Source organism: Dermacentor variabilis, chromosome 1, assembly GCF_050947875.1.
Source record: "Dermacentor variabilis isolate Ectoservices chromosome 1, ASM5094787v1, whole genome shotgun sequence".
NCBI classification, from domain to species: Eukaryota; Metazoa; Arthropoda; class Arachnida; order Ixodida; family Ixodidae; genus Dermacentor; species Dermacentor variabilis.
In genome coordinates, this window is record NC_134568.1 from 149,581,334 (window position 1) to 149,600,565 (window position 19,232).

The window sequence follows — 19,232 nt, forward strand, 5'->3', positions numbered from 1 at the left end:
CAGTGAACTTTTTTTCCAGTGACACTTTTGTGCTCTTTATCAAGCATTTGTATATTCCATTGTATCTTCGCATTTCTAATGAACGAGGGCGAGTTAAATGAAAGTGACCCTACCCACCCCGCGCAATGATGGTTCGGTTCATTATATGCGAGGCATGCGCGTAGCACACAGGCATCTTTCATATACAAAAGTGACACGCAGATGTGAGGGTAAATGTTCTTTAATGCTCTCATACACTGGATGGTTGCGTGACGTAATGGACACTTCAGAAATTAAGCAGCGGGCTGCCCTGAATGTTTTGACAGCTGAAGGTGTCTCCCCAAAGGAAATTATTCGCCGTATGGCTTCCGTGTACGTTGAACATTGCATTTCATTGGCCACTGTGAAGCATTGGAGCAAACGGTTCAAAAAGGACGTGAAAGTTGCAAAGACGATCCAAGACCGGGCCAAAGCCATCGTGCGGTCACCCCCAACACAAGTGCAAAAGTTGATGAGCTGATAAGACAAGAACGGAGGATCGGCGGCCGCATTTCAATGGGGACGAAATGCGAAAACACCCGTGTACTTAGATTTAGGTGCACGTTAAAGAACCTCAGGTGGTCGAAATTTCCGGAGTCCCCCACTATGGCGTGCCTCCTAATCAGAAAGTGGTTTTGACACGTAAAACCCCATAATTTAATTTTAAATTATCCACAATGCCCTTCCCCATTGCTGATGTAGTTAATACAAAACTGGCAAAGTTCAAGTGGGAAACCTGCAAAATCCGCCATACAGCTGAGACCTGTCGCCTTGCATCTTCCTTATTTTGGGGCAAATGAAAAAACAGCTTAAGAGAAACAGATTCGTGTCGGACGATGACGTGAAAAGAGTCAGTTGCAGATTTGTTGAAGCAGCAACCTAAGGAGTTTTATGAGACGGGAATCACCCCACTCGTTAGTCAATGGGATAAATGTCTAAATGCTCATGGGGACTACTATTAAATTAAGTACCCCGTTTGTCATATATTTGCATTGGCTTACTTTCATTTGACTCGCCCTCGTATATTCTTCAGAACGGCTTTATATAGGTGCTGTCTGTTGGGAGAATAATTTCGGTGGAATTACTCACGATACACGACCGGTGACAGCTGCTCCTGCGTAATACATTGGAATAAATGACAGCATCATTGAGATTTTTTCACTGGCTGTTGCATATGTACAAAAATGTAAACAAGGTTGTTCAATGACAAAGTTTCATTAACATATTTGTCCTGAACTTGTTCATTTCATGGCCTTTACATTTTTCATATCAGTGGCATGCACTTCTTTGCTGGTTTCAAACTAATATAGTTCTAAGGGTCGTGTGATATTTTCTTTACTTATTAAATGGACAAAAACATAGAAGCAGTGATATCAGTTATTTTGAGCACAATTTCTGGCACCTACGAGTATATCTTTTTATTAAAAAATACATATATTACTTGTTTTGACAGTGCGTAGCGTTCAAGAATTCGTTTGCAGCATCTTTGGAAATGGCAATGCCGTTATTATTCATGTATTTGATCTCTCGACAAATTGTTTAAAAGGAAGCTTTAGCTTGGGCCCAACTCCGACGCGGCCTATTCAAATAAATGTAAAACGCAGAAACGCTTTTCTGAGATAATGGAATTTGTTGAATTTGAGAAAGTTATCTTCAAGTATCTGTTGGAAGCGGAAGTTCGATTTAGGGCCTGAATTTTGTTTTAAATATTTTGAAAATTTGAAAGTGCGAGAAAAATAGAAGCACGACGTTTACAAACTAAAAGCTCTTCATCAAAAACAGATATCGTGGTTCTTCAAACGGCATCTATTATAAGAGTCAAAGCGGACAAATTCGGTATGTCAATTTGTATCTTACATGAATTAGTTACGTGGTGCACAAGGGTTCTGAAAAGCTATATTTCCATATTAAAAATTTTTTTGAGATTCATTTGTAACATATCAATTTTGTCCGCTGTAGATCTACTATTAGATGCGATTCATATAATTGTGATATTATTTTTCATTGTTGAGTTACAGAGTTTTAAACGTGATAGTTGCGTTTTCTGAAAATTTCAAATTTGTGCTAATTTTTTATAAAAAATTGACAACCTAAATAAAAAATTCGAAACTAGAAGACAGTAGAATGTAAGTTTTTCTTTTAAATGCAACAAACCTCATCAAATTTTGTGCAGTGGTTGCCGAGAAAAGCTAATTCACCTTCTACATGTATTTAGGAGCATCCGAGGTAAAGCTCCGAGGTAAAGGAGGCCAAGCTGCAACGTGAGCCCCCCCCCCCCTCCGAACGAAATTTCTGGCTACGCCACTGCCCGGTAATGACATGAAATGAAATGAAATGCGAAATGCTGCGTCGTCATGAAGTGGCAGTATGCCTTCTGTCAGTTTTCCTCGCCTTTTCTCCTCGACTGCTTCCCGCACCTTGGTCATTGTGTTGGCGTAACTTTGTCCAGGTGTTGTCTTATGTGGTCGTGAAGTCCAGAAATAAAACTCCTTCGGCATTCCACAAGACAGTTTCTAAGACTTTCCCAAGACATTTTTCTGTCTTGAATTTCTTGACTGTAGGTGACGACTTGTATTTCCACAGCGTCGATTCCATTTCTGACTCATGATATTTATAATGGACCCATGTCTTATAACCAGTGATGAAATAATGAAAAAATTCAGCAGGTCGTCACGGAGACGTTCAAAGTTCTCCTGACAGCATTGAAGCCTCGTGGTCTTCTGGACTGGTGCCAACAATCTCGGAATCCATGTTGTACTAACCTTTCACATTTCCAATTCATCATGAGTAATTGTCCAAGCTGATCATGCGGTGGCGCCCACTGCAGAATTTAATTAGTTAGTTCTGATTAAATTTGGGCGTGTAGACGCGCCAAAACCACTTTCTGATTATGAGGCACGCCGTAGTGGGGGATTCCGGAAATTTCGACCACCTGGGGTTCTTTAATCTGCACCTAAATCTAAGTACACAGGTGTTTTTCGCATTTAGCCCCCATCGCAATGCGTCCGCTGAGGCCGGGATTCGATCCCGCGATATAGTGCTTAGCAGACCAACACCACAGCCACTAAGCGACCACGGCGGGTGACTGCAAAATTTAATCCGCCTGTCATGCAAAATGAAATCTTTGAATTTTGCGTACATTTTTTGGGAAATTTGCTTTCACAGTCCCCCCTCGTCTACGGGTCATCTTAGGAGAACGGGGCAGACTCATCGTAAAGCGTAGTCATGTATCTATGGGTCTCCCTGGCACTTTCCACTTATTTAGTGAGAAATTTTATGGCTTAATTAGCGGAGCTCCAGATCACGCATAAGCTTACTTGCTGCGCACGAGGGTAATCCTGACATTATATCGCTTCGAACTCTAGGCATGTTGTGAGACGCTATTCTGCAGCACATTGTGCTTGGCAAATATGACGAAATTGGCCGCATAATGTTTCAGTCACTTATCTCACATATAAACATATATAGTGGGAGACAGAGAATAAATTTATATACGAGAGCACACGAGCGTAGGCAACACCACCCTCCAGCGGGTGGTCCCCTCGGTCCAGTAGTCAAGCAGCCTTAGCTGTCCTCACTCGGTTCACCAGGTTGAGCTGGTCCATCGAGTCGGAGCTAAACAGCGCTGCCCCCAGCTGGTGCAAAATTCAGACCGGAATATTCCCCCACCTTAAGTTACAAACTTAAGGACTCGCTACAGGCCCAACTACAGACTGTGGTGCGGCGGCATACCGACGCTACAACACATTACATGGGACGGTGTAGCACACCCGTTTGATAAAACACACCACACAATAATGGAACAATATGAGGCACAACTGACCAGCTCAGGTCTGGCGGGAAACAGTCCTTCATAAGACAGGTCCAGCGGGTGGCCTAGGCAAGTGGGGCCCTGGACTGAAGTGGCTCCGACCATTTCACGAAAATCCTTTTAAGCAATAAAAGTTCATCTCTCTTTCTATCTCATTGCCTTGGGAGGGGGGGAGTGGGGTATTGTTGAGAGGTCTGGTGTGCTTGCGCAAGCCCACGTGGTAAAGCGTTGCGTAATGATCGCAGTGAGGGCATTTATAAAAATACAGCTGAGGGTGTATGGCGTGGTAGAGACTCATGCGGACATACGTATTTATTTGGAGCTTCCGCCATATTACGGCTCCCTCTCGCTTCAGAGCATTATGAGGCGGTAGTAGCGTTCTTCGTGAAAGACGATAGTGTTGTAGGATGTGCGTGTAGCTTAATGGTATCGGCTCGGAGCGAAACTGCTCGGCGCGACCCTCTCGCCGTTCCCGGTGTGCATGCGCTCTGGCGTAGCGTGTGCCTGCTGATTGCCGCGCAATGACTCATGCCCTGGAGTCCACACGACTTGTATGCATGGTGGAAGCTGGTGCGCTCCACTCAGAATGCGATGTGCGGCACTGGAAATTTTGACCCTAGAAATTTGTGGGAAATGTGGTGGTTAATAGAATTGCTCGCGATGTCTTAAACTTAGACCAACAAAGAAGGCTCCCAGAGATCCTCAGTGACCCTTAAACAAGCCGTCGTCAGTCGTGTTCTATCTTTGTAATCCCCACCTCACGAGACCAGTGTGAGAAAAGGACTAATTAGGCCCTGCTACATAACCTATGCGTGCTTCTGTGCGAGGTAGAAGATCGTATTCACGGCATCAACGTTATCTGTGTCCTGTAGAACGCACGCTAATGTTGAATGCTGTTGAATAGTCCTGGGCTCGCTAGAGGGCAACGCTTCAGCGTCGAGGTGCTCCACACGCCAGTGTAGACGACATGGTCTCCTCGCAAAGACCCTGGGCCGTAAGAAAAGAGGTGTCGCGACTACTCCTGAATCTCTTTAAGTGATGCAGACTTATGAGTTGTGAGGCTGAGAAGATTAATTTCCGGGTGTTGTATCGAGGGGAATGGTTGTGAAATACATGGCCAACGGCCTGCCGACTTGCGTCCTGTTCTGCCGCAATGTGTGCATCTTGTTCACCTGTCTCGCGCTGCACTTCTAAATGATGGCGTACTAAACGATATAAGTAGAGATTTTAGGTTTCTTAAACTCGGTTGAAGAGCGGCGCTCGGCTGTAACTCTTGTAGGAAAATCTTGCAAGGCTGTAGCCTTTTAAGATTTGCATATACAGCGCTACGAGCGAGCGCCGCCTGATGCCAGCAACATCCTCCTTCCCCTGCTGGTGAGGCAAACATTCGTTCAAGCCATAGCCGAGTATAGTTTTGACGACCGGCGATATAATTTTGTTCATAAAGTGAATGTGAGTTCACTAGTTGGATTCCCCGCGTCGCGTGATCTCTTTTTGCTGTAACTCTGCTCACTTCACTTACTGGCCGCACATTGTACCTTGTGTAACTACTTATGCGATCGCGGGAATATCGAATTTTGAGGCTCATTGTGCATCGCGTACGGTTAGGAGGCCAAGCTCCACACTGCCCCTCATCCGCGAGTTTGGCTGCACATTTAAACTTGTATCGCCTGGTCTCTCTAACATTCAGAGTTGAATGTTTTGTACAAGTTAGACAGTGCCAGTTTGAATTCATTCGCTGAGCAAAGCTTTCATTATGCATGACTAAGTTTCTTGACAGCGGCTATGCACTCAAGATGGTAAAATAGACCTGTTTCATAAGTTTTATACGGCTCTCTTGACCATGCGCCATACATCTTGCCCCCGGCACACAGTCTCGTCACACCGGCCACCAACTTCTGAGTGGTACGGCCACGTACTCCTACTGTTATTTGTTATGACAGCACTTATGCTACAGACAGTTGCGGGTGAGCGCCGGTGAGCGCCGGTGGAAAAATAAGAGCAAGACTGCTTAGAAGGGTACTGGTTTGGGCTAGTTAGTTACAATTCATGATCAATGTTATTTGCGCACCAAGTGGTGCGCAAATAACGTTGAGCAAGGCTTCGTTCGTGAAGCAGTGCGCCGCTGGCTTCTATTAGTGACCTAGGCGCTCGCCCCGGTTGACCGGGACCAGGAAAGAATACGTCAAAGCACAGAGCAGCATCCGTAATCTCGAACCAACGACCCGACAAGAAGTGCCTGCTACATATGCCGCACCGACATTGCGACGTTGTCTGATGCTGCGGTCATCGCAACGACGGTGTGCGTGAGTGATCGCCGGTTCAAGAACTGGACAGGCATTTACCGTTTCCACTCCTTAATGCAGATGTCATGATCCTTCTCGTGGGCATTAATTAGTTATGGATAAAATGCCTTGCGTCTCATTCGTTTTCTTCGTTGACAGTGTCATTAGTGATTACCTTGGAAGCACTTTGAGCAAAGAGAAACGTATTGCTTGCGGTGTCCCTCATAGAAGCGTCCAATATTCCCTATATTTCAGCATTAGTTTCGCTACTCTCACACAAGTTTATTGCGGCCGCGCGTCACTCAGAGTGTCAGTATTCGTGCCCCAATGTACTTGTATTTGGATCTCAGGGTACCATCACTAGCACCTAGCGCGTATTGACCATGGAGTAATTCCTTCTATGCACTCCATTTGCGAAGTCTGGGCCTATTAATAAGCTGTACCTGATATGTTCAGGCAATTCACTTTGATTCGCCTCCACTGTTCGTTTCGTTGGAGCCATCGATCCTGAGCATCTGGAGCCGAATTGCACAAAACGTTTTGTTCGTAAATGATCTACGAACAATTCTAACTTAAAGGCGCACTGAATCACCACTCGGACTTGGGGAAATAACATAGTCCGCGGGCAGCATACGCTGCTCTGAACATCTCAGCCAAGTTTTGCTGTCGTACGCGGTGCGTGGAGCTCGCAAGTGGATCGTGAAGTCACCTTTCTCTCAAACGCCCTCTTTTCAACAGAAGGCCCTGTCCTCACTCTCTTCTAGACGCACTATTTCGTCATTCCCTTAGACGGCTTCTATTGGACGATAGCTAACATCAAGCTACGGTCGGCTACATGGCGTTGTTAAGAACGGGCCGCTGAGGTTCAAGTTTTGCCAGCCAGTGCGAGAGCGGCGTCGACTTTTCCTGGAACGCCACCGCAACCCTCTAGCCACGGCGTCACTAAGTCGACTGTGTGCGGAGAACAATACACGCGTCCTCGACTCTCCGTCGCAGGAGCCGAGATGAGTTAGACGAACCAGGCTTTGTGACGGTACACGCCACCGCCGACCCGGTCTGCTGTGAGCAAGGGAGTCCCCGAGGGAACGTAGTTGGAGGTCCCTTCCCACGCACCATTCCTGACGTCAGCCCCGAGTTCTGCGAAGACCGTCTGACCTCAGTTGGGGACCGTGAACCTGTGCGGAAGTGTGTGTGTGTAAGCCCTCGCGCAAAGAGGCGGCTCGTCTACAATTGCTGGTCGAACGGTTCTCTCACCTAGGGATCGAGGGAGGACGCAGTGTTTATAAACCGCTGTTGTGCGGCTGCTCAGTGTACTTTCTCTCGCAGTCATGCTAGACTGATGAACTGCAACGTCCTTATGTAGATGCTGTAAATAAACCCATATTCCTCGTTCTCGATGAGAAGCAGTCCTTCCCTTCAACAACCACCTCAGCGTGGATAAGTTGGACGACGGCATGGGCCAGCTACCATCTAATTCATGCCCGACTCCAATCTTGACAACCGGTTACGAACGCTGGGGTTAACCTCACAATCCTCACAGCGTAGATACCGCGGCCGCCGCGGGGTGCAGCCACGAGTCCACTGGCTAAGCGCACTGCGGCTGGCTGAGGACAACCGCGTTTGGCTTAGGTTTAGCGCATAGTAGGCAGCAAAGGCGGAAGTTGTGGCGTCTAACGTTAACATACAAAATTAAACGTGAACTGCTCGCCACGGTGACATTTAGACACCGCAGTGGGGAGTTGTGGGCACGCCCCTTTGCACCGTAGCCTTCGCAGTGCAAGGTATTGAAGAAGGAAAGAGAGCACAGCGGAGGCCGTGTTTGATTGCCAATAACTCCGCTTTATGCTGAACGCATTGAAGTACTTTTTGCGGCAAAGTATTTCTGAAATCGCCTATTTTCACTTTTCAGATGCCTTTCTCCACTTCGATAAAAGGTGGTTCAGGACCCCTTTAAGAGTTTTTTTTTTTTTTGAATACGGGCCCTGATTTTTACGGCGGCGAGTTAAGGGCTAAGCTGTCGTGTCGTCATTGCACGGACACCGTGCGCTGCGACGTTCCCTATGTGGGCTGGACCAGCTTCCGAAAATCGGTGCTGAAGTTGCCACAGTACTCCAGTGAATATTCAGATACTTTAACAGCAGCCACTGATGTTTTCATCTGAAAGTCAATATGAGCGCGCAGATATTATGCATAGAAAGAGCCCCTGCACATCTTTTGGCGTTACTCAGCAGGCTTAATCAAGAAAGTCAAGCCTGAGGCCCAGTCTCAACCATTATGCCTTTCAATCGCTGTTGACCCAGCTCCTTCGGCTCGGTGTCTCCGGCAAAACCCTTTGTCGAAAAAATTGGAAGTATGGGTCGATTTAACTTTTGTGCTGCTTTAAATACGCTGGATGTCTGGGCCTCAAGTATCCGAAACAATGGCAACGGGCTGATCTGCGCGGGTATTGAGGACGATATTTGCGCCCCCACAATCTGGGTTACGCTCCAAGGGATTTACTCGTTCTTCAGAGGCCAGCTCTTTGGTGATGCAGCACTTGTCTGTAACTTACGCAAACTACCTCCAAGACTGCACAGACGGATGGGTCAGCGTATATTATGGCACCTCACTGTCTTTCATTTCCCTTTTCTCTCCATCTAACTCAAATATTCCCGTATGAATCGACCCCCTAATGATGTCGTGGTGATTTAGAAAAATCAAGAGCATTTTGCTCGCTTTGGTATCTGCGTCTTGAGACAAGCATGAAGACTGCTAAATATTGTGACCACTTTTAATAATCGCTAAAATTGGTATTAGGCTCACGTCTTACCTGTAACGAGCAGATATTAACTTGAAAAAGGGGTACCAGCGAAAGACAAAGGACGCGCACACGCGGAAAAGGCGTTAGACACGGGCGAGCTCTGGGTGCGTGGGTGCGTGTCTAACGCCTTTTCGTTGTGCGCACATCCTTTGTGTTTCACTGGTACCCCTTTCTCAAGTTCATCATGGCCCAACTGGCCCAAGAGCTTGCGCTAATGCAGATATTAACTTGGTTGTTACTTTGCCGTTGCGTTATATTTTAAGCTTGTTGAAGTTTGTTCTTAGTGTTAATGTAAGGACAATATTATGAGCTTAACTATCGTCCGAGCCAGATGGAGAGGGAGAGAGAGAATTAGGCGTGCTACCCTGTACACTGTGGAACGGAGGAGGGGGTTAAAAGTAAAAATAAGTAGAGAGAGGGGGTGAGCACACACACGATAACAGCTCGTCGCTATCATCGCAGAATATCACACCATATGATCACTTGTACCCCAACGTACACCAATTCCGGCTACAGCCGCCTGTGCAGGCTTGTTGCCCTTAAAGACTGTAGCAGTACCTTCGTCAAATTCAGCTGCCATGACTAATGTGCTTGGCATTACAAAGTGATTTGCCCTGATAATGGCCTTTCACCAAAGCAAGCTAGCGCAGTTGCGAGCGATTGTCTCTGCGCACTGCAGCAAGGACATTCACACAGAATGTGTTGAAGGGTCTCCCCGCGACCACATGAACTCATTACACCAGGCGCTGTCGGCCATTCTCATGAGAAAAGCAAAAGACTTTGTAAAAGCCACTCCTAGCCATAGCCGACAAAACAGGGTGGTCTCGAGTCTGCAGAGTCCAGCTGGGATGCGAAGGCGAAGTGAAGAGTCCCAGTTGTGCAGCCGGTTTTTCTGAAAACTTGGAGTGTTTCACATGGAGAACGTGACAACCTGTTTGAGCACACGAAGTTTTCTTCGATTGATCACATTTGAGCCAACTCGTTCGATGTTTTCTCACAGCAAAATCCGCATTTTTCAGGAATCAGAAGTCTAAAGTGAGAAGTACTCTTTGATATACATGACAATGGCAGGTTGAGCAGGACAATTTAAGAGCTCTTGCCTGAATGCCGTTTCGTCAAGAACATTCTTCATATATAGTGTTTCTATGAATAGTCATAGGAACATTATCTCAAATAAATTTTCAGGGTGCGGAAAGTGTGACTAACGAGCGTTAGGATATAAAATGTCGCATTTTCGTCCAAAAGCGGAAGCTGTGATAGCGATAGTAAAATATTCGACAACTACAAGTTGTAAGCTTCATTGTCTTATTGGACGCATAACAATATACAATAAATAAACATTTGCCTGTACTAATTCAGTTAAAAAGGATTGTGTCACTCGCGCACAGAGAACCATGAATAGATATCACTCGATGACCGCGAACACTGGCTATCACAACGCTGCATGGCGTCACGAAGAACATCGGCCTCGGGGAGTAATCGCTTCAGATTGCCTCGAGCTTCAACGCATGTCCCACACTAGAGAATACGCGACCTCCTAACTAGGCTACACTGTACTAGAAGGGGGTCAGCGGACGTGCAGCGCTGTCTTCTCGGCTCGCCCTAACTTTGTACCTTCCCAGGCACGGCGGAGTAGAGGAGAAGCGCACTCACCTCCCCCCCCCCCCTCTCCCTAGCGCTCGCCACCTTCGCCCCACCGCGTTTGATCGCGTGGCCTCCAACACAGGGCACGCGGGAGTACGGCGCCCTTCAAGCCACCATCCTTTCCCTCGCACCCACAACAAACGGCGCGTGAGGAGCGATCTTGTCGCACTTAGACTTCATACGGAACCTCACGGCTACGGCGACGTCGACTGCGAAAATTCGCCTGGTGCGTCCATATAACTGTTATCGCAATAAAATGGAGGAAGACGGGCGTGCTAGGCGACCAGCTTCCCATTATCGGTGTTTCCCTTGGCATGGACAACTCTGGCAGAGTTCCTAGCGGCATATCACTGCGACACTGCTCTCGCAGACGCCACATGCGCCGTCGCGGCCCCGCCGATATGTCGAATAGCAAGCGTCAGATTTCGTCCAAAATTTTAACCGCCGTGTAAATAGCCCGGAAGTTAAATCAAGATACTGACATTTGTTCTGAGCATCCAGCTGCTAAAACCTGCTGGCTCTACACCGTTGCACCGGACAGGCAGTCGCAGGAAACATTTATGTACCTTAATTGAACTATTCAAAACAGTTCTAGTAATGGCGTTCAGTCATTGAAAGCTAAGAATGACGCGAGCATTACGTCATTAAAGAACTATACACCACTGTGTCCACGCATCGGTGTGCGAGCCAGAATTGAGCCACCTTCTTGCGTTCGTGAAAGATACGAACTATTCTTAAAACTCGGTTCCCTTCAACCTGACATATCCCAGGCGTGGTTACAGGAACCCGCTTCACGCATACTCGCGCGTGATACTACCACTGCTGGCGTGGGCTTCAGAGCTAATCTATCTCTTCTTCGGCCATCCTGACGTTCAGCACCGAAAACGACACTGCGCAGTTCGCTCCCAGAACAGGTATGTCGTTACCATGTCAACCTTTGTGGCCACCGTCTCCGCATTTGCTGTCAGCAGTGAAAAGAAAGTTTCCGCTGTAACAAAGGAGACTAAAAAACAATTTCGGGAATGTCTAGGATTACGCTTTCCAATGCGATTGCGATCTGTGTTGAAGCCATCTGTGTTTTCGCGTTTGCTAGCTATTTGCGCTCGTCATATATATGATCCTTTATTTTAGGCTCAGGTTATCACGAAACACGACCGTCGTCGCTCGCTGATTCTCTCGGCTCCCCTCCCACAACGCAGTGTCTTCAGAAAAGCCAAACTAGATCGGTCGCCAGGTTATCGTTTTCACCTAGCGTTCTGCGGTGCCTCGCCCCGTCCATCACGCGGTGGGCCGGATAGGAAACGCTTGGGTTTCAGAGCAATTTCGCGCTGACGACTCCTTCTGGGGGGCGACGGCTTCCCACCTGCAGAGCGCGCCATCTCCCGCGTTCTCCGACACTCGCGTGGCGGTCTCCTCCCAAAGCATGCTGGCAAACTCGTTCGGCCTACTAGACCACTAATTGTTTCGCGAGAAAAACTTGAAGCGTATCCATTACATCAGATTTTTAACGACTATTAAACATTAAATTGGTAAACAGCGGGTATGATTGGCAGCCGTCTCCCCCTCGGTCGCAGTTTTTCAGTTCAAGTAGCGGAAGTTCGATCAAATTGTTTTACAGGTCACCTCAGTCTGTCCAAAAGCATTCCCGCAACAGTTCTGAAGGAAGACATTGCCAGATGAATGTATCTTTTACACAGTGAGTGCTCATGTGATGTAAACAGTGCTTGACCTATGAACAGATTATATATATATATATATATATATATATATATATATATATATATATATATATATATATATATATATATATATATATAAGTTTCGACCGTGAAACTTTATTCGTCAGGTCAACTTTAGGCAAGATAAAAGTAGTACGTTAATAGACAAGAAAGAAGAGCGAAGGACAGCCGTCGTCCTATAGAGCATTGGTGGTGTCCCACGTAACTTTAGCCATACTTTACATATATGCAAACGCCACGTAGCCGGGCAGAACAAAGATAATGTGGTTTGCGGTCGCTTGGAGATATTCAGATTATTTTTTGCATTCCGCCCCATTACGTAATTTGTCTTAATTAATTAATCAACTTCTGAAATATTATAATTAGATTAAAAGGGTCAGGGAGAAAATTGTAGAGCAACATGAAAAGCTCCCGATGCAACACTCTATTGCTCAATACATGCTACATTAAAGTTTTTTTTTCCGAGCGGGGTGGAAGCTCGCAAACACACGCAGACTGCCTCGAGCGGCCAGTCGCGCGGCAATTTTGCGTGTATTTGCGGACTACTGTCACGCTCGGAAAAACACTCTTATGTAGCACGTATAGAGCAACAGAAAGCTGTATCGGGAGCTTTTCATGTTGCTCTACAATTTTCTCTCTGACACTTTTAATCTAATTATAATACTTGAGAAGTTGATTGATTAATTAATTAAGGCAAATTACGTAACGGGGCGGAATGAAAAAAAAATAAGCTGAACATCTCCAAGCGACGGCAAACAACATTACCTTGGTTCTGTCCAACTACGCGGCATTTGCATGTACTTCAAGTTTGGCTAAAGTTACGTGGGACACCCTGTGTATAGAGCATCGCGTGGTCACGCGTTTTGGTTCGACGCCCTTCAACGGCAAAGGATCTATCTTTCCTGTTTCACACACTTGTATATCTCGTCTTAAAGAGATTTACTCTAGTCCTCGGCACCTAATATTTCTCTGCATGTCCATCTGATCTTGCCCGGCCTGGAGCAGCGCTATCCAATACGCGAAGCATTTTTGGACCACGTGTGCAAGCACGCGTGCGTGTTAATTTTACGTAATTCACTCCTTAAACTAAGCAGGCTGACGTTGGCAAAGACCGTTTCAGTCTTTTTCCCTGCATTCGCTATGAGAAAAGAGATGCTTATGTAGCGCTGTCGCTTCCTCTCAACTCATGTAGCACATGTGGTGCTGCAAACAGTGCTAACGAGCGTCGGCGCTGCAGCGCGCTCCTGGAGCCGGGAGGACGCACGCCTGCCGTCGTCGGGCGACAACCGGAAACGCATGTACCGTTGCCGCGCCCCGAACGCCGCTGTCACCCGTCTAGTGTTGTTCCCACAGTGGGTGCGTCTGCTGCTCTGCTGTCCGCTGTTCTGAGGGAGCTCCGATGCCGCCAAGCTCATTTCGAGCTCAGCACTTCAGGCAGACCAAACACGTGACGCTTTTGAGATGTCGAGTGGCTCCGTACATTGCGGGTGGCGGCTTCGCTGCAACATCAGGCGCTGGAGACAGCAAGGCGCTGCAGCGGTATGTAGGAGGTCCTCTCCGCAAGCACAGTTGGGGTGGGGTATGGTGAACAGAATGATCAAAGCCTTTCAAGGTTATCTAACAATGACGTCGCCATGAGTGATTGTCATTGTATACGGTCAACCCAGCGAAGATTGGGCTTGAGATGTTTAAAACAACTTCAGCTGTCTAGTGAGAAGGAAGGGGGTTAACCGAGGGGCCCGATTTTTATTAATCATATCATGAGAAGATAACAAACAAACACCAAGGACAACATAGGAGAAATTACTTGTACGTACTAATTGAATTAAAGATATGATAAATGAATGGCAATGAAAGTGGATGAAAGGATAACTTGCCGCAAGTGGGGAACGATCCCACGTCTTCACATTACGCGTGCGCAAATGCGAAGACGTGGGATCGTTGCCCACCTGCGGCAAGTTGTTTTTTGATCCACTTTCATTGCCATTCATTTATCATTTCTTTAATTCATTTAGTAAGTACAAGCAATTTCCCCTGTGCTGTCCTTGGTGTCTTTGTTGGCTTCTCATGATAGGTTCAGCTGTCTAGTGTCATTTGTGCATGGATAAAGAACTGTACAACACATACTATAAGACTGAGAAATGGTAGCTGAGGCGTCAAAATAACTTTTTGGTGCAAAAAATAATAATCTAAGAAGAAAAAAATTATCTAAGTAGAATAAATCCAACGAGGGCCCATTCATTTCACAAGTTAAATTAATAGAAGAACAGAAGAAAGAGTACGCTTGATCTACACTCAGTGGCTTGCTGGCCTGTTGGAGCAATCGGCGCTCGTTGCACAGGAAACCTTTACCTGAGCGTAGTCTTAGTTAGCCAACAATTCGCCGTGGTCAAACACAATGTATCCGTCCCTTAATTGTAGCGTGCGCTGTAGGGCATCTCCCTCTTGCACCAGCAGTGGCGCGCAACCCTCGCTTGGCCCGTGCGGTTAAATTATTTGGGCACATCGTGCGTAAGTGGGCACATCGTGCGTAAGCTTATCTACAGAGGTAGCGGCGACAGCAGGCAATCCTGCAGCTGACGAAAACGACGTTGGGCGCATCGGAAGGCAGTACTTGCTTCCAGGAAGGTTACTGGTGTACGCCGCGTGCGGGAGAGCCTGCTTTTGTCGCAGTAAGTGGTTTCGTAGCCGGAGAAACCACCGAAGTCTGTTGATTTCTTTATATATATATATATATATATATATATATATATATATATATATATAATTCGAAACTCGGTAGTTGGTCGCTATACCTATACCGTCCTCCATTTTGGGGTAAAACCCGATAATTCCGAACTTTTGCACCCCGCACAAGTTTTATGACGATAGCGTTAAACCCGATTTCACACCGAAGCCCCGCCGTTTAGTAAAGGATAAGAATAAATGCAGTTGTTACAAAACCATTGAACGCTTCCCGTCTTCTGTAAGCAAGTATTCAAAATACGTTGTTCTTGTTATTTATATATGAATATCATACGTGCTTGAAAGTGAATTATGGGGTTTTACGCGCCAAAACCTCATGAATGCTTCTTTTTCGCTTAACACTCCAAGCGAAAATAAAATAAATTAAGGAATTCTTGGGTCTTTACGTGCCGAAACCATGTTCTGATTATGAGGCACGCCACATTGGGAAACTCGAGAAATTTTGACCACCTGGATACCTTCAATGTGCACCCATACACAGCACACGGGCGTTTTTGTATTGCGTCCTCATTCAAGCAAAAATCAGCATATCGTATAATTATATTCAGCGCTTGTCGGCCTTGAGTGAATGAAAGTTAGTTGCCCTTTTAGCAGCCGCATTTACTTCATTGCTACAATGGCTTATCGCATGGCATTTCCCGCACGTCTAATTCTTGCAAACGGCGGCTATGTATGCTCTATGAAGAGAACACAGCCCTGACTTGCTGTGAATCGCGAACAGTAGTTATTACGCTGAGAGAACGCTTGGCCAACTATAAGGTGCGTTCAAAAGCTCGACAGGCCTATAGGATGGACACAGAAATGTTCAAAGTGCAAAAGATAATGTACGTCAGCAAGGACCTGTAAGATATAGTAAACGTCACAGGAGATATTTGCAAATCGTCCGTCCATTCAAGTTCCGATGCCTGCCGTTATCGTGCTTTCTATACAATGAAATTAAATTCAATTTTTTCTCATAAATATGAAATATACATAAAAGAATACATAACTGCAGGAAGAGGTCTCATAGTGAAAAGACTGAGCGCGAGACCTCTTGTTAATAGATGCAATAAAGAAATATTATGGTACACTGAACAGCATCAGATTATTCGGAAGAAGCTATAATCATACTAAGCAAGACAGCTACAACATAGAGAATAAGTGCAAGATTACAATATACACCATAATTTTGTACATAATACAAAATGAAGAAAGTGAATTATCTACTCAGCAAATATGGACGTAAGTTCATTTTGAATTAGTCAATGCAACCTTCCTTTACACATGCAGGCAACAAATTTCATAATGACACAAATAGAAACTTTGCAGTGAAAGTGTCTTAATTCGAGGTAGCTTTGGTAAGAAGTTATTCAACGTCCCATCAGGCCATTCTGAGCTTGAAGGCGCGCTCGAGTGGTATCACTTTCGCCCTCTCTCTCCTCCTCCTCGCCGCGTACTTCGCTGGAAGACAGGTGAATGCTACGTCACTACCGAACATAACATTGACGCTATTGTCTCGTTTGGAAACGCCCTCAACGTTCGCTTATTATTACGCTGCGCTGTTCAGCTGCACGCTCCGCCACACGCGCAGTGCAAGAGATATGTGGGAGGTGAAATCAGTCGATTGCGCACGACAGGCAAGCGCGACGACAAGGAAAAGCGGGAGTGCAACTGAATGGCAAAAGCGTGCTGGCTAAAATAGATCGGAACTGATGTTGCTCGTGTCGATAGCGTTTAGCCTGGTTAGGTCACGTGGATGACCCTGCTGGCATCAGGACGGGTGCATGAAGAGCGGAAAATCCCGGGAAAGAGTCCCTGATTGTTTCTTTTTTTTTATTATTCGACGTGCTTGAGGGCGCTTTCTGAGTGAAGCGGGTCTATGGAATATGAGGAAATTGACTGGTATGCAACAAAGGTATTCGAAGCATTCGGTCTGATTTTGGGCTCTGTTTTGTCAAATATGAACTTTCATGAACCCTGCTACGAAAGCTTTCCTATCGCAAACTTAAACAAAAAAAGTATCTGTTAAGCTTTCGCACAGATAAAGCGCCATCCGTAAAAAGTAACAAGGAGGCATTAGGCACAAATATGCTAAAGGTTATGACACTAATAGCTTGTTTCTGAATGCGCTGAACTGAGGTAGGTGTTAGCCCATGACGAAATGCAATAGGCAATGTAACTATGAAGAAAGGCGTAATAGAGTGGCAAAAATATTTTTGAAAACTGAAATAAAGAAGATCCTTTAGCAAAATTTGAATACCATATGTTTGTCGAGCACAATCCCCAATACATTGTCAGTACCGTAAACTCCTTACATATATACCGACAGAGAGAGAGCCAGGTATGATTCGATGATCAGATGAAAAGTTAAAGAATTGTATTTACTAGCGTTGATAATGAGTCTATTCTTCTTGCACCAGTCTTCAACGCTTATGATATCATCATTAAATTTATCAGTCAGTGAATCCAAGTGTTAAGCTGCGGTCAGAATAGTCATGTCATCCGCATAAAGAGCTTACACGAGATTGCGGTAGATCATTCATGTGTATGAAAAACGAAATCGTCATTAATACTGAGCCTTGAGGTACGCCACAATCAGTTGTTTCAAGGTTATAATAAGTGTCAAGCGCATTTACTAATATTAATTACGAAGAAGGATTAGAGGGGGACCGGTTACGCCGATAGATTTCACTTTCTCGAACAGAATGCTATGTATACAATGAAATCAGACGTTCCAGAAGTATACAAGAATAATCTACCGACAATATTACCGACATGGATGGCAGTTTTAGTGTCGTTTGTCACAGATATTAGAGCTAATTCAGTTGAATAGACCGATTTAAAATCCAGCTGATTTCGGAAAATTATGCTAAGCTTATTCAGGTTACTTGTTCAGTGATCAACGAGCACTTTCTTTTTTTCGGTGACATTACCGAACAACGAAACAGTCGCTGTAGGTCGATAGTAAGCGATGAGATGCCTCTTTTCATGTCGGCTGGCATTCACGCAAGTCGGTGCGCGCACGCGTGGTTACTGACCTCAAGCCCGGCCTATCACGCCTATTTGTGCGCGCGACTCCAAGCCATAAATTTTCGTCCCTTCTTTGTTCTTGTCGCTCTGTCTAATAATTATAAGCCGTACATTTTCGCGTCTTAAGGTCGTAACCCACGTGAGATACTGCACTGTTTTTGCTGCGGCGCGTATAGCGAATTCCCCTCTACTCGGAGCCGCTGCCCCGGGCTCGTCATGGCCTGGGGCGCAAACTCCATCGCTTCGCCGGCGCTGCTGAAGAGAACGGCTGGTATCTCTAAAATCTACATTTATTCCCGCTTACTTCTTTTTGTCGTACGTCGCATCAAACAGTAGAAGGTATAAAGAGCAGAAGTAGTAAATTCAGTAGCCTCAGCTCCAGCGATACGGCCTCGTAAAGTATACCGTGCTCTGAGCCTTCTTTTCTCTATCCCATTCCTTTACCAGAGATACAGCGATACTCTCGATTCACCTACCGCTTCAGTGGTTGCCTCTCCATCGCCAAACCAGAAGAAATAAAAGGGCTGATTGTGTAAGTGAAAAGGGGAGCAGGTTTAAATTGCATTCGCTCCTTTGTGTAAGAGGTGACACCTGAAAGTGTTACGCAATGTTTGGTCCAGCGCTATGCCTTTGGAAAAGCGTAACCTAACAGCGACGAGTCTAGGGTCTGCCCAGGAGCTGTGCTTGGAGAATTCTTTGCCCTTACTTCTCTAGCACCTGGCTTAAGCTCATACGTCATTCGTATTGTTTTTCAGTCGTACGCTCAGCTGTAGTGACACCTCCAAATAGATAAAAATTGCTGAAAAGCTTCAGGGTGCTGCGCGGCGGTCGCGTTAGCTTGCGGAAGTCGTGTGTAAAGATATTGTTGCCATATGTATATATATATATATATATATATATATATATATATATATATATATATATATATATATATATATATATATATATATATATATATATATATAAGAACCCACCAAACATTGACACCAAGGAGAACATAGGGGAAATTACTTGTGAATACTAAAAGAGTTAAAGAAACGATAAATTATTGAAAATGAGAGTGGAGTGGAGGGGTGGCGCTGGCTAACACTCCCAGGGTTCTAGTAGTAAACACATAAATACACAAGAAAGTAGATGGGGCAACGGTGCCGCCGTGGCTCTTTCCCTACGTTGTCCTTGGT

General features: G+C 45.7%; 2 protein-coding genes across 2 annotated transcripts in view; one reads left to right on the forward strand and one right to left on the reverse strand.

Moving 5' to 3' along the window:
• The window catches only part of LOC142586269 (uncharacterized), a 163,737-nt gene that overhangs the window by 130,028 nt on the left and 14,477 nt on the right, over positions 1–19,232 (reverse strand). The gene's annotated exons all lie outside the window — the stretch shown is intronic.
• Positions 13,715–19,232, forward strand: part of Abl (tyrosine-protein kinase Abl) — a 236,793-nt gene continuing 231,275 nt past the window's right edge. Inside the window, exon 1 of the mRNA XM_075697510.1 lies at positions 13,715–13,836. The gene's annotated coding sequence lies outside the window, so the exon portion shown is untranslated. The remainder of the gene's footprint in view (positions 13,837–19,232) is intronic.